Source organism: Canis lupus, chromosome 14 (genome assembly GCF_048164855.1).
Source record: "Canis lupus baileyi chromosome 14, mCanLup2.hap1, whole genome shotgun sequence".
NCBI lineage: Eukaryota > Metazoa > Chordata > Mammalia > Carnivora > Canidae > Canis > Canis lupus.
Genome location: NC_132851.1, coordinates 55,124,416 through 55,147,275, shown reverse-complemented (window position 1 = coordinate 55,147,275; position 22,860 = coordinate 55,124,416). Strand labels below are relative to the sequence as shown.

The window sequence follows — 22,860 nt, the reverse complement described above, 5'->3', positions numbered from 1 at the left end:
TTCCCAGTCCCTTTTAAAAATCTTATTTTCTCCTGATTATATGAAAAACTTTCCTCTCGTCTATAATCTTACGATGATAATATTTCTAAAATGTAAAAAACAATGTGATTAAAAAGGAAAAGCTAAATTTAAATGTCCCTTATCTAGTTAGTGCTTTTACAAAACAAAACAAAAAAAAAAGAATAAAATTAAATCTTACTAGGGGTACAATCATGATAAAAATATACTGTCTCCCTTTTCTTCCTAGGCATACAAAGTTAGGAGCTTTGGAGTTATATTTGATTTTGCAACAAATTATCCAAAACTATACCTTAAAGGAATTTCTGTAATACATATTCTCTTGGCACTTGAATTTTGCCTTATATTCTCATGCTGTAAACTATAAATGGTTGAAAATGAGTAACATTTAGAACTTAGAAGATTCACATGGCCAAATCTATTTGTCTCTTTTTCTATCCAAGTTGACCTCACCAGAGTCGCTAAGAATATTTTACAAGTGATAAAACATTACCACATAGGTAAAACTGCAACTCCGACCAATAGTTATAAAGATAAATCTATGGGCTGTGAGAGTTTACAAACAAAGATCATTACTTAGCAAAATCTTCCCCATACTGAACACCTACTATGAGCAAAGGTTAACTTATTTAATCCTCATAATAATTCTGATTATCATCTCTCTTGCTGAAAGGAACTAAAGTATGGAACAATGAAATCCTTTCCAAAGAGGGCATCACTGCTTATAATGTCACATAGTGCAAAAAAAGGGATTCAAGGCAGGCAGGGTGACTCCAAGGTCTGAAATCCAAACCACAAGGCAATACTGAAGGTGGAGTAGGGTCAGGTGTAATGGTGGCCAGACCTCCCATTAAGGACAGAAAAAAAAAAATCCAATGTTCTAATGCTTCCTAGAGTTAGGACAGAGTTATATGACAAAGCCCAGCCCAGTAGAGCATACAGCCCAGAACTCTGAGTCTGGCTCAAGAGATACAAAGTAGAAAGAATTTAATTAGTAGCCTACTTTTTATTTTCCCGTTTTCATTTTACCTGTTATTTGAGAAATGGGAGCAATATCAGTACAAAAAGGTAGTTGTGTTGAGAGTCAATGACTCAAGTAGGGAAGTAGGGAAGTTTGTCCTTTTTTTCTCTGGCTGAGTCTGCACTGCAGGCTCTGCTAAATAACATTCACTCTTTATGCCAAGCACTGTAACAAAGCCTTTATTACTAAGTCCATTAAACAAGAAACAATGACTTCTCACAATGGCAAATAATTATCCTAGTCCTATTTCCAGCCTCTACTACAAATTTCTCACTGTTCTCTCCACTGTTTGCAACATGCAGATTCATAAGACACTGTATTTTGGACAAATGGAAGAGATTTTTAATGCGGTTGAGGTTAAGGTTTTTCGATAAAGCAAAATTTTATCTAAAACACTAATCATCTTGTATATCACCAAATATTTGGGACACTCTGAAAAAAGACTCAGAGAAAAAGGGTTCCTTTCAGGATGACTTGACAAAAGCAGACCTGTTGAAAAGCGATCCCTCACTAGCCACCCAGCACTGGCTTTCCAGCTGCACCTCATAATGATTCACCAAAGTCAAAAAGTCACGAAAACAACCGAGCTACCTGGTATTTATATGCCTGGCAATAAAACCCAGACATGGTCTCACAAAAAGTTAGCTGACCCTTGCTTAAGGCATAGTGGCAGCTACACAGGTAGGAGTTCAAGAGAAGGGATGGAAGAAATTATGCCAGTGGTAACTGTGTTTCAACAATTATTTTTACTTTGTTTTATTTCCTTTTACATTTAATTCCTCTGCAGCACCTGTTGCAATATGTGCTGCCATGATTTAGAGAGCTGTTGGCCTAAAGCGATTTTTCTGACTATAAAGACTATAGGGGAAAACCTGTTAGAGCCTGGCTATTTATTGCTTCCCTAGCATACAAGTAAAGGGAAGCAATATGTGAATGAAGGTGCCAGAACGTAAGTTCATGTATGTGAGCTCAGTTAAATTGAAATTCTTGTATATCACACACAGTACAGAACTATTGCATGTGGCCTTTTACAAAGCACTGTTTTATTATGGCAATAGATGTTCAAAGAAAAAAAAGGCATGATCTGATATAGTTGAAACTATTGCATCAATATTCAATGCTGCCATTTTAAAGTATCCTCAAGACATAAATCAATCATCATTAAAATCTGAAGATATTTTGAAGGGCATACATAATTATAATGAAACTGTCAAAATATTTACAAGGAAAAATATCAACTATTAATGAAAAACATCACTAATGAGAAAAAAATCAATATGACTATCGTTGAATTATTTTGCCAAGAATTTGGGTCCCACTAAAACTCCTAAATCAGTTTGCACTAATAAGGAATTACCGTTGACCCTTGGAAAACCATAGGTTTGAAATGCATTGGTCCAATTATATGCAGTTTTTTCAATAATTACTGCATGGTACTATAAATGTATTTTCTCTTCCTTATGATTGTCTTAATAATATTTCTTTTCTCTAGCTTACTTTATTGCAGAAATACTTATAATACACGTAACACACAAACTATGTGTTATTCAACTGCTTATGATCAGTAAGCCTTTTGTTCAACAGTAGGCTATTTGTCATTAAGTATTTGGGGAGTCAAAAGTTATATCAAGGGGAAAAAATGTTATACTCGGATTGGCACCATTAACCCGATGTTGCTAAGGAGTCAACTGTATGTAGAAATCTTTCCATCACACCTAATATTTAACAAAAGCATCAAAACTTAAGAGGTTACTATTCTTCAACTTACTGTTGAAAGGTTTTGACTTGATTTTTCTTCAATTGTTTAAATACTAAATACATGAAATAGGAAATCAAATGTCTCAGAAATGAATCTTTCCAAAGTATACATTTGCAAGTTCTCAGAACTGTAACAAAAGGACAAATTTACTCTTATTCAAATGGTACCATCAAGTCTTATAAACTAGTCAAGGGAATTGGAAATTAAGTATACACTAAACCATACTGCAAAAAGCTGGAAAATGAAAAAAGCAATAGTTTCAGTAATATTACTTTAACTCTTGATACCAGCAAATATTCTCAGACAAAAAATTGACACAAGATCATATAATTATATTTTGAAATCTATAAAAAATTCCTGAGTGATAATTTTTGAAATAACTAAGTGTGTCACTTGAAATAAATATTCGATGGGGATTGATTTTAGAGATTTCAAGAATTAAAAAGATTCATAATCAGATCAACAGAAGCTAAGATTGAAAACTTTAATAAGGTTTTTGTTTTTTTTTTTTAATTTATGATAGTCAGAGAGAGAGAGAGAGAGAGAGAGAGAGAGAGGCAGAGACATAGGCAGAGGGAGAAGCAGGCTCCATGCACCGGGAGCCCGACGTGGGATTCGATCCCGGGTCTCCAGGATCGCGCCCTGGGTCAAAGGCAGGCGCCAAACCGCTGCGCCACCCAGGGATCCCTAATAAGGTTTTAAACATGTTACAAGGTCCCCAAATATGCATAATCTCAATACCCTGAGAATGTCCACCCCTTTGCCCCCACTCTAAAACTCATGATTGAGAATTATAAAGAATTTCAACTTCTAGATAAAAGTACCACCTGTCATATAAAATAAATCAATAAATAAAATATATATTTCTGTAGTTCACAGTTTCACAAGAGAGACTAACACACTTATATAAACGTTTGGTATAATATTTTTCCCAAAATGAAATATACTCAGACAACTTATGTTTAAGTAAAACAAGCAGTTGTAGATTAACAATGAATATTCCAGAATGTGTTGTTTCTTTTCTGAGGAATATTTTTACTCCGTATTGTGATTATTACAAAAGTTATGCAGTTGGTTCTATCAAAGAATTCTGAATGTCTTCACTTTCCAAATTACATTTAGCAAATATATTTAAGTAAATAATTATCGCTTGCTAGAGTTTAGAAGACAAAATGACATCAATTGTGCATGCTCTGGATAGCTCTGTAAGTTCTTTGTTGTTGCCTTGTTTCTTAAGCTCTAGCTCCCCCCCCCCCCATAAAGGAGGGATTTTGATCAGTTAGATTATTCCAAAGTTCTCTATTCCAAATATTACCACTTGCTTCATACTAGTTTATAGACTAATAGTTTATAGACTAACCACATCTATAGCTACCTCTCCTTTCCAGTTTATCCCCACAACACGAAATAAGACGTATTCTCTTCTCTGGACATCTGTCTTCTTCTCTATGTCCCTTTTAATCTATTATCTGAGATATCATAGTCTACTTGCTTTAACCAGGGTCTAATCTATCCTTTCCTTGACAAAACACTATTAGGTAACAAGAAGAATTTTCTACAGTGATTACAATATTCTTCCCTGGTGTACATATCAACTCAGTGATGAAAAGGAGACATGCAGACATAATTATGAATAGAGAAGAATATATATGTTGGTGTATGTGTGTGTATATATATATTTTTTTCAAAGTTTCAAAAATTAAAAATATACATGAGAGAATGAAAATTAATCAAAGATATTTTTAATGAAAAAGGGAAACTGTTGAAGGAAAGTAGGATCTGCGAAGTTTACAAATGGAATAATGAGGTGTCAAACAATTAGGAGGTGATTTAGCTATATTCACACAAACTGTGACAAGGAAATTAGAGATCACTTCTACTCCAGAGTGTTTTAACTTTATTTTTTTTTGAGTGTTTTAACTTTAAATAAGAATTCCTTTCATTGACAAGTAGTGTTTTTTTTTTTAAGATTTTATTTATTTATTTATGAGAGAGAGAGAGAGAGAGAGAGAGAGCACGCACACACACAACCAGTGGAAGGGGCAGAGGGAGGAGCAGACTCCACACTGAGCAGGGAGCCCAAGGTGGGGCACAAATCATAGAACCTTGGGATCATGATCTGAGCAGAAGGAAGATGCTCAACTGACTGAGCCACCCAGCTGCCCCCATTGACACAGTTTTTAAAAGGAACCGTTCTCCAACTCTATCTACTTCAATCCTCATTTACTTCACATAACTAGATGTCCATACCTGAAATCAAACAAGTGTCAATAATTTGTTAACATGTTCATTAAACAGCTATTTACAGAGTAGCAGACACTGTATTTCTTTAAATGTATGTTAAGCAGTGAAATTCATTCATTCTTTCTTTCTTTAGATTTCACTTATTCATTTGAGAGAGACAAAGCAACAGATAGGGAGAGAGAGAGAGAAAGAGACAGAGAGGAGGCAGGGAGGAGACGGAGAAGCAGGCTCTCTGCTGAGCAGGGAGACCTATTTATTTAATTTTTAAAAAAGATTTTATTTTTAAATAATCTCTACACCCAACATGTGACCTGAAATCACAACCCCAAGATCAAAAGTCATATACTCTACTGACTGAGCCAAGACAGGTGTTCCTGAAATTCGTTAAATATATGGTCTACAGTACCATAAAAATAATTTCAAGTGTAGAAAATGGAAGTCAAATCCAACAGTAATATATTCAAGGACGTAGGCAGCTATAGAAGCTTTGTCACTGATAGAGGAGAGATTAAAACAAAACATACCTATGATAAGATGCATGGCTACATTAACGTTTGTACCTCTATTATATGCATTAAAAATTTAGCATTACAATTATTCATTTATAGAACTCTTCCTTCTCCTTGACTTTGAACCCCTGCACACTGTACCTTATTCATTTCTGCATCCCCAGTACCTAAACCAACGCTTGGTAGATCAGGTAATTATCATAAGGTTGTTGAATAAATCAATCCGTATGCATCATTTTAAAAGTTACTTTAAAAATATGTGGTTTCTATATTTTATTCACTGCGTTAATAAGTTCCTTAAACACTATTTTTTTCAGGCATTACAATACTTTTGCAATTTAAATGTTGGCATCCATATTTTATTAAAGTGAACACTAAGGATCAAAAAAACACAAGGAGCTTGCCTAAAATCACCAAAGCGGACACTCAAGCTGGAATCCTTTGATTTAAAATATATTTTCTTAATGCTTAAATAATAAATTTTCCAAACTATTATTGGTTTAATCAAACTGTTATTGGTTTAATAAACACAGGAAGGCTTCATTCTTTCAACAAATACCTATTCAATGTCTACTTTGTACAAGACGTTCTAAATCTAGGACAGAGCAAAGAACAAAACAAATCTTATGAAACTTATAGTCTCTTGAGGATATTTAATTCTCTAAGTAGTACTATGCCCACTCTTTGGCAATTTAATAACATGGATAATATAATGTAAAATGCACTCATGCATAATCTGATTTATGTATCCCCCCTCTTCCACCAAACTAAACCAACTATAACTTCTACAATGTAAATTTATCCATAGACCTTTTATTCTTGGTACTTATATGAAATACCAATGATATAAGATGTTTAGGGATTTTTAAAAACTATCTTTCAAATAAAAAAATACAGTAAATTGAGATACATTTTATATTCATTTCAGAGATGACAGGTTTCCCCAAAGCTTTGTTTTCCAGTACTGGTTAACGTATGAGATACTTTAGACATAAGATTAAAATGAATCAGCTAATAGAAATTATTTTAAATGTTACTATCAATTTTATTTTATTTTTTTAAAGGCTTTATTTTTTAAAGATATTATTTATTTATTCATGAGAGACACAGAGAGAGAGAGAGAGAGTCAGAGACACAGGCAGAGGGAGAAGCAGGCCCCATGCAAGGAGCCCGACATGGGACTCGATCCCAGGATTCCAGGATGAGGCCCTGGGCTTAAAGTGACGGTAAACTGCTGAGCCACCCGGGCTGCCCTGTTACTATCAATTTTAAAATCCTTTAAGTTTTCTCATTAAGAATGACTTTGCATATTTTATTATACTTTGATTATATAACAAAAGCATGTATCATATGTAAAATTCACATATATTATTATTTTAACATTCTAGGGTCAGCCCAAGAAACCGAAACAAGGTACAGAGTTATTTTCCACAATCATGTTGGACAAACTTACCGACAGAAAAAAACAAATCTGGAACAAAATTATTTGGCACTTAGAAATAATTCATATTCAAATAATTATTAGATTTTTGAAACTTTAATTTAAAAATTTTAAGAAATATAAATAAGATGCCTGGCTGGCTCAGCTGGTAGAGTATACAGCTCTTACAATTATAAGTTCAAGCCCCACACTGCACCTAGAGCTTACTAAAAAGAAAAAGAAAAACAAAGGAAATACAGGTTGAAAACATAATATTTGCTTTTCTTTTAATAAAACACAATAAAAATTCATCTAGGTTACTTATAAAATGGACAACTGTATGTCTTTGCAATTGTATTTCAATTATATTTACCCTAACTCTATGTATTGTGTTAGAGCTGAGTAATCAATTTATGCCAAAAATATGGCTATTTGTACACTGTAATTAGACTACTCAATAACTCAAAACTATTTCATAAAATCCTTCCCATAATCCTCTAGACAAGTTATATACTAACTTTAAATCGGACAAATATTACTATTAAATTAAATATATCTGAAATCTTGGCAAATTCCTGTATTTTAATATTTGCATAGGTATATGCTTATAAATATATACACTTTTAATCGACATTTCATTGATATAAAAATGCTTTAAAAGGTGGCATTAATAAATTTTTGTAATATCTACATGTGTCTTCTAAAATAATCCAAATATTGTAAAATTTATTTCAATGTATTTTTCAAAATCAGTTGATCACAATTTATAAAGGGCATTTCTAAAGGTCACCCAGAGCCTTTTGGTTCAACTTAAGCTATCAGAGGAGTGGTTACAACATGCTCTGTAGACTCATATGCCTACTATACTTTCTGAAGCATTCACTAATTATATATGCCAAAAATATAAACCGGTTGTCTACATTAGATAAGGTAGTAAAGTATGTATGTGCTTCAAACATTAAAGTTTTCTAGAAGATGCTTAAGTAATAGATGACCTATCTAAAATTAAAGCAATTTTAAATCAATTAATCAAAAAAGAATACCGTCCATATCAGTTACATGCAATGCATATTCCTGATTCAAATATTAAAATGTGTATTACATAATATACATCTTTAGGAATTATATTATCAGTTAGATGAATAATAATAGAAATAGAAATAGAAATTATATTAAAATAATAGAAATATATTTAAAATGCTCTGATTTAGAACTTCAGGTAACATGTTTTCTAAAAGTCTAAATGCAAAAAGCACTACAGAGATTCCTGAAATAAATGGATATTTTAAAGTATCATATAGCTAAAGAGTGTAAAGCAAAGGTTAAATTTAAGAAACAAAAATGTGAAAATGTCTAGGCAGAAAAAGTGAATCTGAATGAGCTTCTTCCGACTAACAGTTTTGCTCATATTCCCAGCACAGCCCTTAATGATTCATTTCAATTTTGCCCTTCTGCTATATGTCCACTCACTTCTTATCCTAACATGCCAAACTTAAGAATGAACTATAAAACTTGTTTTGAAGACATACAATTGTTCCAATACAATTGATGTCTTGGGGAAACTATCTGAGTATGATGCAACTTCTGCATTTCTTTATATGAGATTTTGTAGGCAAGAAACATTAAGCCATGGGTCTGTAAACCTATGCAAAACCAGCAGGTGGCCTGTTTTTGTAAATAAAGCTTTATTGGAAGACAGCCATGCCCTTTCTTTTATGTATTGTCCAAGACTGCTTCATGCTTCAAAACTTGAGGTAATTAAAACAGACAAACTCTTTGCCCTTTAGGAAAATAACTGTACTCAACTGACCCAAACTCCAGAGGGATACACAAAATGCACAAACACATCTTCCAATGTCTAATAGTGACTTCAGTTGACTGTGTATGAATGATGACCATCTACAACAGGTGCTAGAACTTTCCATCAAATTTTAGATACCCCTCATACCCCCTCCTTCCTCACAATAATTCACAAGCTGACACCTACTCCCACAATAAACTGGAAGTCTTAAGGTAAAGCACTGTACGTGTTACATTTAGTATATTCCTACATATTTTTTTCTTTTTTTTTTAAGTGAAGTTTTTGAATGCTGTGCTCCTAAATTAGGATTTGTTGGATTAAAGTAAAACATGCTGGATGCTAGTGAAGTGGGAATTTCAGATGAACAACATACATTTTTTTCAGTATGAGTGTGTCCTGAGTATTCCAGGCAACTGTACACTCCCTTTTCTCCTCCCCTTCAACAATACCTAGGAACCAAGAGGGCCAATAACGCTCCTCTGTCATGTCCTTTCTACGTTCACTTTACTCTTAAACGGTGTCACCTCTGTAAGACTATGAGCTCTGTAATAACTGAGGTGTCGGGCACCTGGATGGCTCAGTTGAGCATCTGCCTTTGGCTCAGGGTGTGATCCCGGGGTCCTAGGATTGAGTCCTGCACCAGGCTCCCTGTAGGGAGCCTGCTTATGTCTCTGCCTCTCTCTGTGTGTCTTTCATGAATAAATAAATAAAAGCTAAAAAATTTTAAAAAATAAAAAAATAAAAATAAATAAATAAATAGATAAAAGCTAAAATCTAAAAATAAATCAATAAATAACTTAGGGGTGTGTGTGTGTGTGTGTGTGTGTGTGTGTGTGTGTGTTTATTTTCCCTCCTGGACACCCTAGAAGAGGGAAAAGGCAAGCATCTGAGCAGTAGGCCATTTAAACAGATCCGATTAGGCCCAAGAGTGATTAATTGTTTTATCCCTTTGGTGTAGGATTGTGCTATTCAGCTTTGGTACATGAATCTGGCACTCTACAATCATTATACTCCCTGAACCATGGTCGTTTCTTCTGGGTAACACTGAGGCAACCTGGCGAGGTTGGCTGGCCCCATATACTCAGCCAGATCTAAAACCGAACTCTCGACATTATCTTCTGTTTTGTTTTTTCTCTAAGATACTCAGCTGTATTACTTCTTTCTGTTAAGTGACATTTATGGAATAGTCTATCAAGGGACATCATATCAGTCATCATATCCCTTGCTAATTATATATAATGTTTTTCTACTGATTCAGTGAAAAATGCTAAACAAGCCCAAAGCATGGAGGAGACCAGTTCTCTCACAATTTCCTCTATTTTGGAGCTACTGTCTCCAGGCTAACACTTCTTTTCCTTTCAGAAGCTGCCTTTATTCAAAGTCTTACTCTTTCTTATCGCCCCTACTCAGGATCAGTGTGATAAGCTCCTTTACATGAAACACAAAGTACTGTAGGGCTCACATTGTTATCCTTCCCATGAACATCTGTGTTGTAAAGAAAGTTAAGCACTGATCTTACTGAAGACTTCACTCATTAGAAAAGTAAGAGGTTAGAGGATCCAAGGGCTTTCTGGCACCCTTAAAATGACAATACATCAACAATAATTTACTGTCCTATTTTTAAGTTCCGCCCAAATGAGAAACATGTGATGACAGCATATTTCTTCCTATTTCCAAGTATGTAGTCAACAGAGATAAGCTACTTCCTAAAAGAGCTATTAAAACAAAAGGTTCAAGTATAAGTTTTATAAGATGCTATTTAATTACATATATAAATACTATCTTTTTATTACATCTCAAACACTTAATAATACATACTTAGGCATTTATGATGTTTCTGTTTGTTCGATTTTTAAAGTTACCTTTCTGGTTTGTTGGGATTTTTTTTTTTTTTAAGATTTTATTTATTTATTCATGAGACACACACACACAGAGAGAGAGAGAGAGAGAGAGAGGCAGGGACACAGGCAGAGGGAGAAGCAGGCTCCATCCAGGGAACTCAATGTGGGACTGGATCCCAGGACTCTGGGATCATGCCCTGGGCCAAAGACAGACACTCAACTGCTGAGCCACCCAGGTGTCCCACCTTTTTGGTTTGTTTAAATTAGGAAAAGGCAGCCTCTCTGAGCAGATGAGTATAAAAAATAAAGGACTCAATTATGAGTTAACTCACAATAGAGAAAAGGCATAGAACTAGAACTGCCTATAATTTTGAGGTTTATCATTGATCCAGCCTCGGTCTCATTGGTTACAGCACAGTGTTTATATACATCCATTCAATATGCTAGCTACTAAGATCAGTGCTGGTAACTTAGGAAAATGAAATATTTCAGGTTCCAATGACTTTTTAAACCATTACGTTCTTAAGATAGGTGCCTAAAAATTCAGTAAATGAGAATGGATTTAAAATTTAAGAATAAAATGAATCCTTAATATTTAATACAAATTTATAAATTTATATATGCTAGAACATGAGCTGAATATGGTAAATTAAAATGCATTTGTGACTGTAATATAAAGTTCATGCATTCAGTTTATTATATGCACACATGTAATAACCTACATATATAGGGCTCTGTATCTTATTTTTCTCCATATCACTTTGGAATAAAGGACATATTATTTTATTTCTAACGTTTCACATATTTCTGTCCCTCCAAGTAAATATGTATTCCAGGAAAACATTTATTTTTTCCACTGCCATACATAAACCAAGGACCTAAAAAAGTAAGCAGATATCATCAAATACTTGTTAACTAAATAATAAATGGGAATACAAGAATAGTTTAAAATGCAATCTCTGTATGAATATTTTCTTTTGATTATACATTTTGAAAGTGTGAGTGTATATAGTTTTTCTTTTTCCTCCTCCATATTATTTAACAGAATGTGAAGAAAATAATCTACTCTAAAATTCTGGTGTTAAATTTTGGTGTTGTTTTTAATATTCAGCAGAACTCCTAAAATTATATTAGCATCAATTATGTCATAAAACATTACCATGATTTTGAAAAATACCTTGTTGGTGATATCTGAAATTTATTAAGTCCTTTAAATTGAGATGTGATAAATAGGAATTCAAAAAATAGAATTGAAATTATGAGATCCTAAGTCACGCAAATCACACTGCAATTTTACTGTGTCAAAGAACCAAGTATCTAACACATGTTTAGAGATAACAAAGTTCTAAAAAGGAAATAAATAAAGCCTTCATAACTTAAAATATATTTCCAATATAATTTAAAATTAATTTCAGTCAGTAATCTTAGGTAACCTAAACAATTTGTCCTGGATAATTTGATGAGGCAAATTCAGTCTGAATTTATTATACTGTCTTATTTAAAAATTGGAATAAGTTGGTATCCAAGATTAAATTTCAGGAATTTTCCTACTTCTATCCCTATTACATTCCTTAATTCATTTCTTCTAAGACAAATCACTATTTGGAAGCCAACAGGAATATTATTAGATCATGCTCTTATCTGAAAAAGATTCATAAATCATGTATTTAGTTCATATTTAGTATATAAAGTATTGTCACTGGAGGTGATATTTTTAGTCCTAAAATTATATTAATTCTTCTGATTAAAAATTATTTTTAAGATTTTATTTATTTATTCATAAGAGACACACGGAGAGAGGCAGAGACATAGGCAGAGGGAGAAGAGGAAGCCTGATGCAGGACTTGATCCCAGGACCTTGGGATCAGGACCTGAACCAAAGGCAGACACTCAACAGGTGAGTCACCCAGGCTGACCAAAAATTATTAATAAAAGTTTTACTTATTACTCTGTCAATAAATCCCCTTGACTACCAAGTAAAGTAATTCTTTTAGCTCAGGAAAAGTAAGGAAAAGCTGGATTATTATAATTAAGTTAAAGATATTTAGCAATTGTTTCATCATATTTTTATGAATTAAAAATATGTATCTATGGACATATCTAGTTATTTTCACTTCCGAAGAAGCAGATGCAAATCACACAGAAGTGATCCAAAACTGTAGTGCAAAGTACCTTATTATGACAAAAACAAGACTATCACATGCACTCTATTTTTAGATAATTACTGTCTACAAACATATTAACTCATTGATAAAGCCTCTTGACAAATTTGTGACAAAAAAGCACTTCATTATATTTGAACACTTTCAAAAAGACAATTCTATATTTGCAAGAGACCTTAAAAATCAGTGGTTGTTCATTTATTTTTGAAGATTGGAAACTCCAGGAAAAAAACTACATGCACACATACACACACATACGTACACCCATATACATTGTGTATATATACACGAGTTTTTAAATATTATTTATTTATTTGTTTGAGAAAGAGGGAGAGAGAGCACGAGTGGGGTGGAAAGGCAGAGGGACAGGGAGAAGCAGACTCCCTGCTGAGCACAGAGCCCAGGACCCCAAGATCATGATCTGAGCTGAAGGTAGATGCTTAACTGACTGAGCCATCCAGGCACCCCTACATACACATGATTTCATACAGAAACTCAAGACCTTCACGAGTAGCCAAGAAACTCCAACCTTGTCCAATATAATCATTTTATGTCAGTAAAGTAAGAAATGTTAAATGACTCTCCTAAAATTCACGCATATAGTAGCAGACCTTAAAAGGGAACACATTGAATCTTAATTGCCAGTTCAGGACTCATTCTAGAATAATATACTGAATCTGATCAGTCACAAAGAACAAGAAACAAGTCAGAAGGGATTAAAAATGTAAATTAAAACCCCATTAATTTGATTAAATTCCCATTATTCAACAGTATGTAATTTGCATTTTAACAGCAGTTTTCAAACTAAGCTACTGCAGAACATGACTGTTACATGATTTTAACTGAAAATTTTGCTATCAAAATAGTATTCACAGAAAAGAAGTAATGGATAGCATTTTCTGAATTTTAAAAATTTCTCATCTTTTTTCTTGATGTTAGAGATGATAAGTGATTTTTAAAAATCAGTTTTATTACTTCATGTTTAATAATAAATTTCCCATTATCTTCCAACTTAAGCAGACTAACTACCAAGTGACAACCCCTAAATATTTGAGAATAACTACATACAACTCTATGAATTAACTTTTTAAGCTAAATAATTCTATTTTATATCTGGAAAAAATATTAAGTTGGAAAATTTTATATTTTCAAACCATGATTTAATAAAAGAGCATTGTTTTTGCTTGTTTGTTTTTAAACAATGGAAACAGCCACTGAATCATATTCTAAAAATACTTAAGAGTAGGAAGAAGATCTCATTATATATTCATTTAAAAAAAGAAACAAACTGCACATGTATTCTGGTCCATAGACACTATAATCAGAAAGAAAATCATAGATACATATTTTTTCAAAAGGCAAAAACGAAGTATATCAAAATGGTAAATGATATTTATGGTAGGAAAACATCATAAAAATTTAGAAGATAAATTGAGTTATAGAACTCCCTAAATTATACCATATATAATAAAATTTGACTAAAATTTAACCAATAAATGGAAAGCCATTTCCATCTTCTTCTGATAACTTCTTATGCATATTTTCAGACCTACCACATACACCTCATTTCAAAACTTTAACTCTTCTAAAAACCAAAGGTATCCCTACATAGTTTTATCTGAACCACGCATCATTTTGTTTGTCCTTACATGTTCGCAAAATTCCAGAGGCTTTGTTTTACTTTACATGTGACCTGTCTAAATTACATAGGCAAGACAGAGTAGATTATGGACTAAAGCCTGTTTAAGTAACTCAGTCATTGAATACCTCTCATGATTGTTCTACAATATTACATTCAAATATCTGGTTTATTATTAATAATATGAAGAATTAATAGACAATTTGGTAGAGATCAGTGAATAAAATATATAAATCCTAGCATCTATGAAAATGTTTTTTTGTTGTTACTGTTGTGGAACAAATCACTCAACATTTATCTCCACATTGCTATAGATCAAAAGTGCTTTATATCTAATTTTGAAGTAACAGGTTTTTTTTAGTTCAAATATCTCAATGATACAAAAGAATGTATTTCTTCAAGTAGAGTAGGGTATTATCTGGATTTTTTAAAAATTCATATTCAAGTAAAGAACAAAATGAAGTAGAATGGAATAGAATACAGTAAAATGGCATGGGATAGGATGATGGGAAGGGATGGAATGGGATGGGATGGGATGGGATGGGATGGGATGGGATGGGATGGGATGGGATGGATAGGGTAGAGCAAAGTAGAGTAGAATAGCTGTAGACTATTATTAATATATAATGATGTGATTTACTATACTTATAAATATTTAATTATCCACATCCGACCAATCAAATATAAATTCCAAGAGAATAATGTTGTCTATTTTTTTTCACATCTACAATTTCAGGACCTGGCACATGGCTCAATGCTCAAAAAATTTGGTGAATAAATGGATTAAATATTTAGAATTTTGTACCTTCAGCATCCAGCCTCAAGATACAGCAAAGCTCTCACAAATTGTAACTCTTTCTAGTTATGTTTCATTTTTTTTTTAAGATTTTATTTATTTATTCATGAGAGACAGAGAGAGAGAGAGAGAGAGAGGCAGAGACACAGGCAGAGCGAGAAGCAGGCTCCATGCAGGGAGCCCGATGTGGGACTCGATCCCAGGACTCCAGGACCATGCCCCGGGCCAAAGGCAGGTGCTAAACCGCTGAGCCACCAGGGATCCCCTAGTTATAAGTTTCCTAATCCATAACCCTTGTCATTATTAAACATTTTCAATTATGGAATATTCCAAAATTATTATTTCCATTTTTCACTTGTATTAATACTACTTAGTTGCTTTTCCCACTGCTTTGTCTATTCCTCCAGCCTTTCTGCTTTAGAAAAATCATTAATTAGATAATAATCTCTTTGAAGTGTTTCAAATCTAAAAACTGTCTTGTCTCATGCCACCACTATTTCTTTACTATATGTAGGTACACAAAAAGGAGAACCCACTAAAAACAGTTTAAAATTATAAAGTTGGCAGGCACCTGGCAGGCTCAGTCCAGTAGACTGTATAACTCTCGATCTTGGTGCTGTGAGTTCAAGCCCCATATTGGATGTAGAGATCACTTAAAATTTAATCTTAAAAAAATTATGAAGTGTTTTTTTTTTTTTTAGAGTTTTGTTGTTTGGGGATTTTTAATTGTTCTTTGCTTTAGCTGTAACTGGTAAATATATTATTAGCCACATAATGAAATTTCTCATCTTTAATTTATAATATAATTTATAATTCAACTATTACCAAGAAAGGTAATAATGTGAAGTTTCTAATGTGAAAGGCATTCATGCATCCTGGTAATGGGAGTTCTAAACAAAAGAAATTCCAAATACAGATACTCTTCTCATTTTCAGAGTAAGAGAAAAATATTTTCCATTCTGTCCTATCATATACCTGTGTCATTGTCTAGTTTGTGATATAAAAAAAAAGTGTATGAGTCTACATACACAAAAGTTAAAGACTATTTACATGTATGTATATGTATATGTGTACACAAACACATAAATTTGCACAGAAGCAAAAAGCTACTACTTGTTCAGCCAAATTCATTCTGACTGTATGCAAAATAAGGTATTCTAAATCTCTGAATAAACTAACTGTTGTAATGTTTGATTTATTCACATTAACTAGCTAGGGTTATAAATCATGCTCTTCACACTCCAGTACACTATATTAATATATCATACTTTTCGCCAAAAAAACTCATCCTATTTGCATACATCCTCATTGTTTCAAGAATAAATCTTTATTTTGAAATATATTTAAAATGCAAAGTATTTGTGTCATGTTATAAGTTATCTGAATATTATACTAAAAAAAAAGGTAGGAATGAAAAACAACTCAAGCAAAAAGGAAGTAAGGACAAAGGACTTATTTTGTCCTTTATTTTGCTAAAGGTATCCTCTCTCTCTCTCTCTCTCTTTCAGTGAAACCGGTAGTCAGAAAGTAGAAGTACAGGTCTTAGCTTCTCATCCAAGGCTGCTAAGTACAGGTGAACCTTAGTCATGGCAGTTGCTTAATTAAAACCTCAGGTGATTCAGAGCTGCAGGAACTATTATAATTCAGGGATAAGGCAACTATGGCAGGTGACATGTCCCTTCCTGGCAGGCCCTTGCTGAGCACTTGACATATATGTTGACTCATTTAATATTCACAACAACCTTACAAAGTGAGAACTAATAGTATTCCGAATCTCTATATAAGTAAACTGAGGAATAGAGAATATAAGTAACTTGCCCAAGGCCACTCAGCAAATAGCTGGCAGAACCAGGATTTGAAATCTGACTGGTGCACATACATTCTCTCTTACAGCACTACATTTTACTTCTCCATTATAAATGTTTCTTACAAATTGTATGTGAGTTTAAACTACGTTGTCTTGCATATTCATCTCTTTTGCAGGAATACCTTATTTTAATTGTTCTTCACAGCAAATTGCTATTTAAAATTGATATGTCTAGACATGGGTTTTGAGGTCTTTTCATGCCCAAGTACTTTCTTTGCCAGAAAAAAATATCGCAATAATGGATTTTTCACTACTACAGGCTTCAAAATGTTTTAAAGTCTACATATCAGCTGCTTTTTGAAGATGATCTATAAATTGCAAAGAGAAAGCTATTATCATTTTAAGAGCATTTTTAAATCCCAGAAGTAACTTTCTCAAGAATTCTTTATTAATGCCAAATCACAGAATTGTTGACGAAAATATTCTACTAAAAACTGCGACCATTAACAACTTTGTAATCCCAATCAAAATACTGGCTAACATGGTATTATATATATAAAATTAAAGATAATGGAAAGTTCAGGAAAAAAACACAGTATAAAATGTATTCTTTTGTTTATAGGTGAAGCTATGAACAATAGCAAACAATTATAAAGGCAAAAGCCACCAAGAGTTGCCTCTCTGCCCACAGAATGGCACAAGAGGCTGCCATTCAGAACAGCAATTGGGTAAACATGGAGAGGCTACTTGGAATAAAACTACCTTAACATGACCCTCAAACAGGTCAGTTTATTCATGTTTTAGATTACAAATTTAAAACTGCACTTTTTAAATTTTGCTATTTTATTAGAATTATCATTCTAGAAATTAGAATACATGATCATTCAGAGAAATTAGCCTTTGTATTTATCTAGTCTTAGAAGCCAAAAAAAATCCAACAATAATGACAAACGAATGCTTGCATTCTCTCTCAATCTCTCAAGTAAATAAATAAAATCTTTAAAAATAATAAAATAAAGCGATACAATTGACAGTATTTTTAGTTGTTAACCTTACTCTTCAAGTTTTTACTTTTTAGTGACCCCTTAAACCTCTGTTAACATAAAATAATCTTCACTTATATAAATCACATAGTTTTTAAATTTTGTCTCTATTTCCAACTTAGCAAAATAGCTAGGAATAAGGAAGATATAAGTCTGGTTTGAAATCACACTTTTGTTAGTTTTTTTTTTTTTTTTTCTTTAAGATTTTTATGTATTCATGGGAGACACACAGAGAGAGAGAGAGAGAGAGAGAGAGGGAGGCAGAGACACAGGCGAGGGAGAAGCAGGGCCTATGCAGGGAGCCTGACATGGGACTCGATCCTGGGACTCCAGGATCACACCCTGGGCTGAAGGTGACACTAAACCGCTGAGCCACCCGGGCTGCCCACTTTTGTTAGTTTGAAAGGTGATACTACTTATTTCCATCAACCACATGGGAAATAGAAAGCATTCTTACCAAATGAAAGCTCATAGAGCCTAAAACGAATAAAATATAAATGCAGATACCAAACAATTTGTGCAATTTTGAAATACTGGCTATCTGGATTATCCATGCTAATTCAATTACAGTTAACAAATGAACAAAGAGGGATCCCTGGGTGGCGCAGCGGTTTAGCGCCTGCCTTTGGCCCAGGGCGCGATCCTGGAAACCCGGGATCGAATCCCACATCAGGCTCCCGGTGCATGGAGCCTGCTTCTCCCTCTGCCTGTGTCTCTGCCTCTCTCTCTCTCTCTCTCTCTCTCTCTCTCTCTGTGACTATCATAAATAAATAAAAATTAAAAAAAAAATGAACAAAGACAGCAATTTGAAAGTAACTATAGAAAAAACAGATGTAGATATACATATATTTTGATATATGTATAGATATCTATACATCCATATCTATCTTTACTTGTATATATACCATACATGTGTATATAGTTTATGTGTGTAGGTACTTATGCAATTTTTAGGTATTATTCCTAGTGCTACTACCTATTATAATGTTTTTTAAATAAAATGAAGCATTTAGTGGAGGCTAACAAAAGTCCCTCAATCAGTATGGTAGACGTAAAACTATGTCTTTAAATAAGAAATGGACAATAATTATAAATTACAGATTTATGTATACCTGTGAGTTCAAATCAATTTTCAATTATCTGCACAAGCATGAGGTACTATGTAGAACCAACATGGCTTTGTAAAGTATAAATACGTCAAAATCAACTTAATTTTCTCCTGTGATAAACTCTGAGTCAATGTAGATAAGAAGAAAGCAACATATTTAATCTGTGGATTTCAGCAATTTTTTTTAAATTTCCATCAATGTGGCATCCATTACAAACTAAAATAATAATTCTGTGACTCAACAGGCTAATATCCAACTGTCTAAAGGTTATATAAATAACAATATGAGAAAATGCAAGTCAATAGCTACCACCAGGAATCAATCCAAGGGACATAAAGCATAAACTTTCTGAATAATGGGATTGAGAATATGATTAATCCCTGTAGAGAGATTCAGTTATTAGCCTAAAGCAGCCACACTCCAGGCAAATGGAGTCACAAGTACTAGAAAGGGACATCTGGACAACGTATAGAACATCCATTACTACTAGTGACTTCTTTTGTGTAGGTAGAATGCAAGGCCTTTGAAAATAAAGTGATATAAAATCAGAGCTCAGTATATACTAACCTTAGCTTATTGTAGGTCTTGAGGTGGTGTGCCTGCTACTACCATAACTTCCTGATGACTTCTGGGAAACTGAGCCCTAGTCTTGTTTCACTGAGATAAGGAAAAATTAAGGAGGGTTACTAACTAGTTGTTGTGGTGTCCAGAATGTGTCCAGGTTAAGCTATGTGTTGAGCTACTCCAAAATACATATATTATGTATACATACAGAAAAAGAGAGTCTGAAGATTACATTTGGGCTTCCAGAAGACACAATGTAAGCCTCACTCACTCAGATGTGGTTTTCTGCACCTCTATATCCTTTGGTGAGGAACTTGAGCTCAAAGTTTCACTGTCCATTTATACTCGAAAATACTGCTCATCTCTCCACCATGTATGCAGACTACTCTGAATTTTTATTTTTATTATTTGTTTTAATCTATTGGCAAATAAAATTGTTTATTTACCTTGTTAGTACCTGGACTGGTCTATCATCAATCTGGAAATTGTTGAATTTATTGACATTCAACACTTCTTGTACATCCTTGGGGTATTTTTCATTATGTGTAAGCTTATAAAATCCTTCACCATTCAAAAGTAAGCAGTATTTGGCCCATGTTTAAATGAAAATATTATATGCTTTATGTGTATATATTTAAACCACCTATACTTTGTTAGTCATATAGCATGAAAGATGGTCAATACATTTTTACACAAATATCTAACAAATCCTGAGAGGAAGAGTTCTTAAATACTTCAATCACCTTTTTATATATTTCAGTCATCTATTTTATCATATATCCATTCAGTTCATGTAAAAATCTTCTAGGGTCTGCTTCTGACCTATCCAAACTATTCTAATGATTTTTTGACTATTCGTGTACCAAACTTACTCCTTTAAAATGATTTAAACTATTAAATTAGATAATGAATGCAAAAGGCAGCAAACATTAAGTGCTCAGTAACCGATCACTAAATTTCTTTTCAACTATTTACACTTCCAGATTAGATTTTTAATAATCTTGTCAAACTTCAACACTATTATAATTGTGCAACTCCACAAGCACATATATGTAAGTTGATATCAGTATTTTTTCCCACCAGATCACTTTATTAAACCTAGATTTCAATAATAAACAACTGCACTTAAAACAAGCTGATAGAATAAAAAACAGTAAGGGAAAATAGAAATCATTAACATAGTGTCTTAAACTGAAATATATACATAATTGCATTACATGTAAATGTCAACAACTAGGAAATTCCATCTGTTCGAAGAATAACTAGACCCAATAAAGTCATTATGACTTTCCCCAAATCACACAACTTCTTAGACACCCAGTCTGGACTACGCATTCTGTTTGTTTTTCATAACACTCTGTTGTTAGTAACATTCTCTAACTTGACTTTAACTAAAAATGTAAATGTAAAATTTTTATTACAAATTATCATCATCTAGAGAACAGGACTATGTACCATGTAATTTCCTTACTTAATTTTTTGGGGAGATTACGTAATTTTCAGCTGACTAAATGAGGACTCTAGAAGAGCCGACTAAAACTAAAATGATAATATTCAACAACTTCACTGAATACAACTAATACTAGTCCATGAAAATCTAGCTTTCTCCAATATATTTAATAACTGTAATAGGAAATTTAAAGTCTTACAAGGAAAAGAACACAATAGTGTTTTTCTAGACATGTCTGTTAGAAAAAGCAATGTGATATTCTACTAATCTGAAATAATTAATGTTTTTAATAGGTTATAATGTAATTTTAGGCAACTTCTTAATTGATTAATTTAAATCATATATTTCACCACATCTTTAAAAATATTAATTTTGATATAGCTTTACAAAATATATCTAAGAATATAAGACCAAAAAATAATCCCACAGTGGTAGAATTACTAACCAGTGATGGTGAGGTCAGGTAATGATAATGCAAAATCTTCCTTTGAAGGAATGAATTTTTGGGGCAGTTTCTTGTCACACATTAATCCATTTCCTTTTTTTTTTTTTAAGATTTTATTTATTTATTCACGAGAGACACAGAGAGAGAGAGGCAGAGACACAGGCAGAGGGAGAGGCAGCCTCCATGCAGGGAGCCCGATGCAGGACTCGATCCTGGGACTCCAGGATCACACCCTCGGCCAAAGACAGGTGCTAAACTGCTAAGCCACCCAGGGGCTGCTACCTTAATCCATTTTTTATTTAAAACTCTCAAAACTCCCAAATTAATATTAAATTGAATATAACACTAAAATGGAAAAAAAATGTACATATCATATTACTGTGGGAAATGGAAAAGATATCAAAATAAGCACTGACTTAAATTTAGAGATGAAAGACTAAATAGCTTATGAAAGAAGTTATTATAAATAATTATAAGAACAAAAATAAGGAGCGCCTGAGTGGTTCAGTCAGTTAAGCGTCTCCTTCGGCTCAGGTCATGATCTCAGGGCCCTGGGATGGAGTGCTGCATTGGACTCCCTCCTCAGCAGATCATCCGCTTCTCCCTCTCCTCTCTGCTCATGCTATCTCTGTTGTTATCTCTGTCTCTCTCTTAAACAAATAAATAAAATCTTAAAAAAACAATAATTCACATTTGACCAGCACTGTTCTTATTTATGTGCTTTATGATATTCAAACCACACAAAAATGTAAGTAGTACCCACACCTACCACCTTTGTTTTAATTTTGGGAAACCAAGGCACAAAGTACATATACAACTACGAACTGGTGAGCCTGAATAAGAACTCCAGCAGTAGTATATAAAAAGGATGGAATATCAATACATTCACAATAAGGGTAAAGGAAGCTATAGGATCCTATGCCTCTCAGAAACTTTGAACTTAAAAACAAAATCATCCCTTCATTTTTTTTTCATATTTTAAATTCCCTTTAACTCTCATATATAAAGTAATCATATATGATTTCCATTTTCTCACAAATACATCACTCATTAAACCCTTATAATCTGACTTTTCCTCTTAACACTCTACCAGGACCCTTAGCATTATTTGTAAGAATACCTTATCAATCTAAAGTAATATAGAGAAATAAAGTGATCTTAACCTTCAACTCTAGGTTTAAGTTACAAGAGTGAATTCTAGTCTTAATTAAAATTGCACAGTCCACCTTTAT

At 33.1% G+C, this 22,860-nt stretch overlaps 1 protein-coding gene across 23 annotated transcripts in view; it reads right to left on the bottom strand.

Annotated features, from left to right (window-relative positions):
* Positions 1-22,860, bottom strand: part of ADGRL3 (adhesion G protein-coupled receptor L3) — an 856,207-nt gene that overhangs the window by 589,223 nt on the left and 244,124 nt on the right. The window contains exon 1 of one of the 23 annotated variants that reach the window (XM_072775189.1): positions 19,737-19,754. The exons of the other annotated variants lie outside the window; for them this stretch is intronic. The gene's annotated coding sequence lies outside the window, so the exon portion shown is untranslated. Of the gene's footprint in view, positions 1-19,736; positions 19,755-22,860 lie in introns of those variants that run through there. 23 annotated transcript variants of the gene reach the window in all.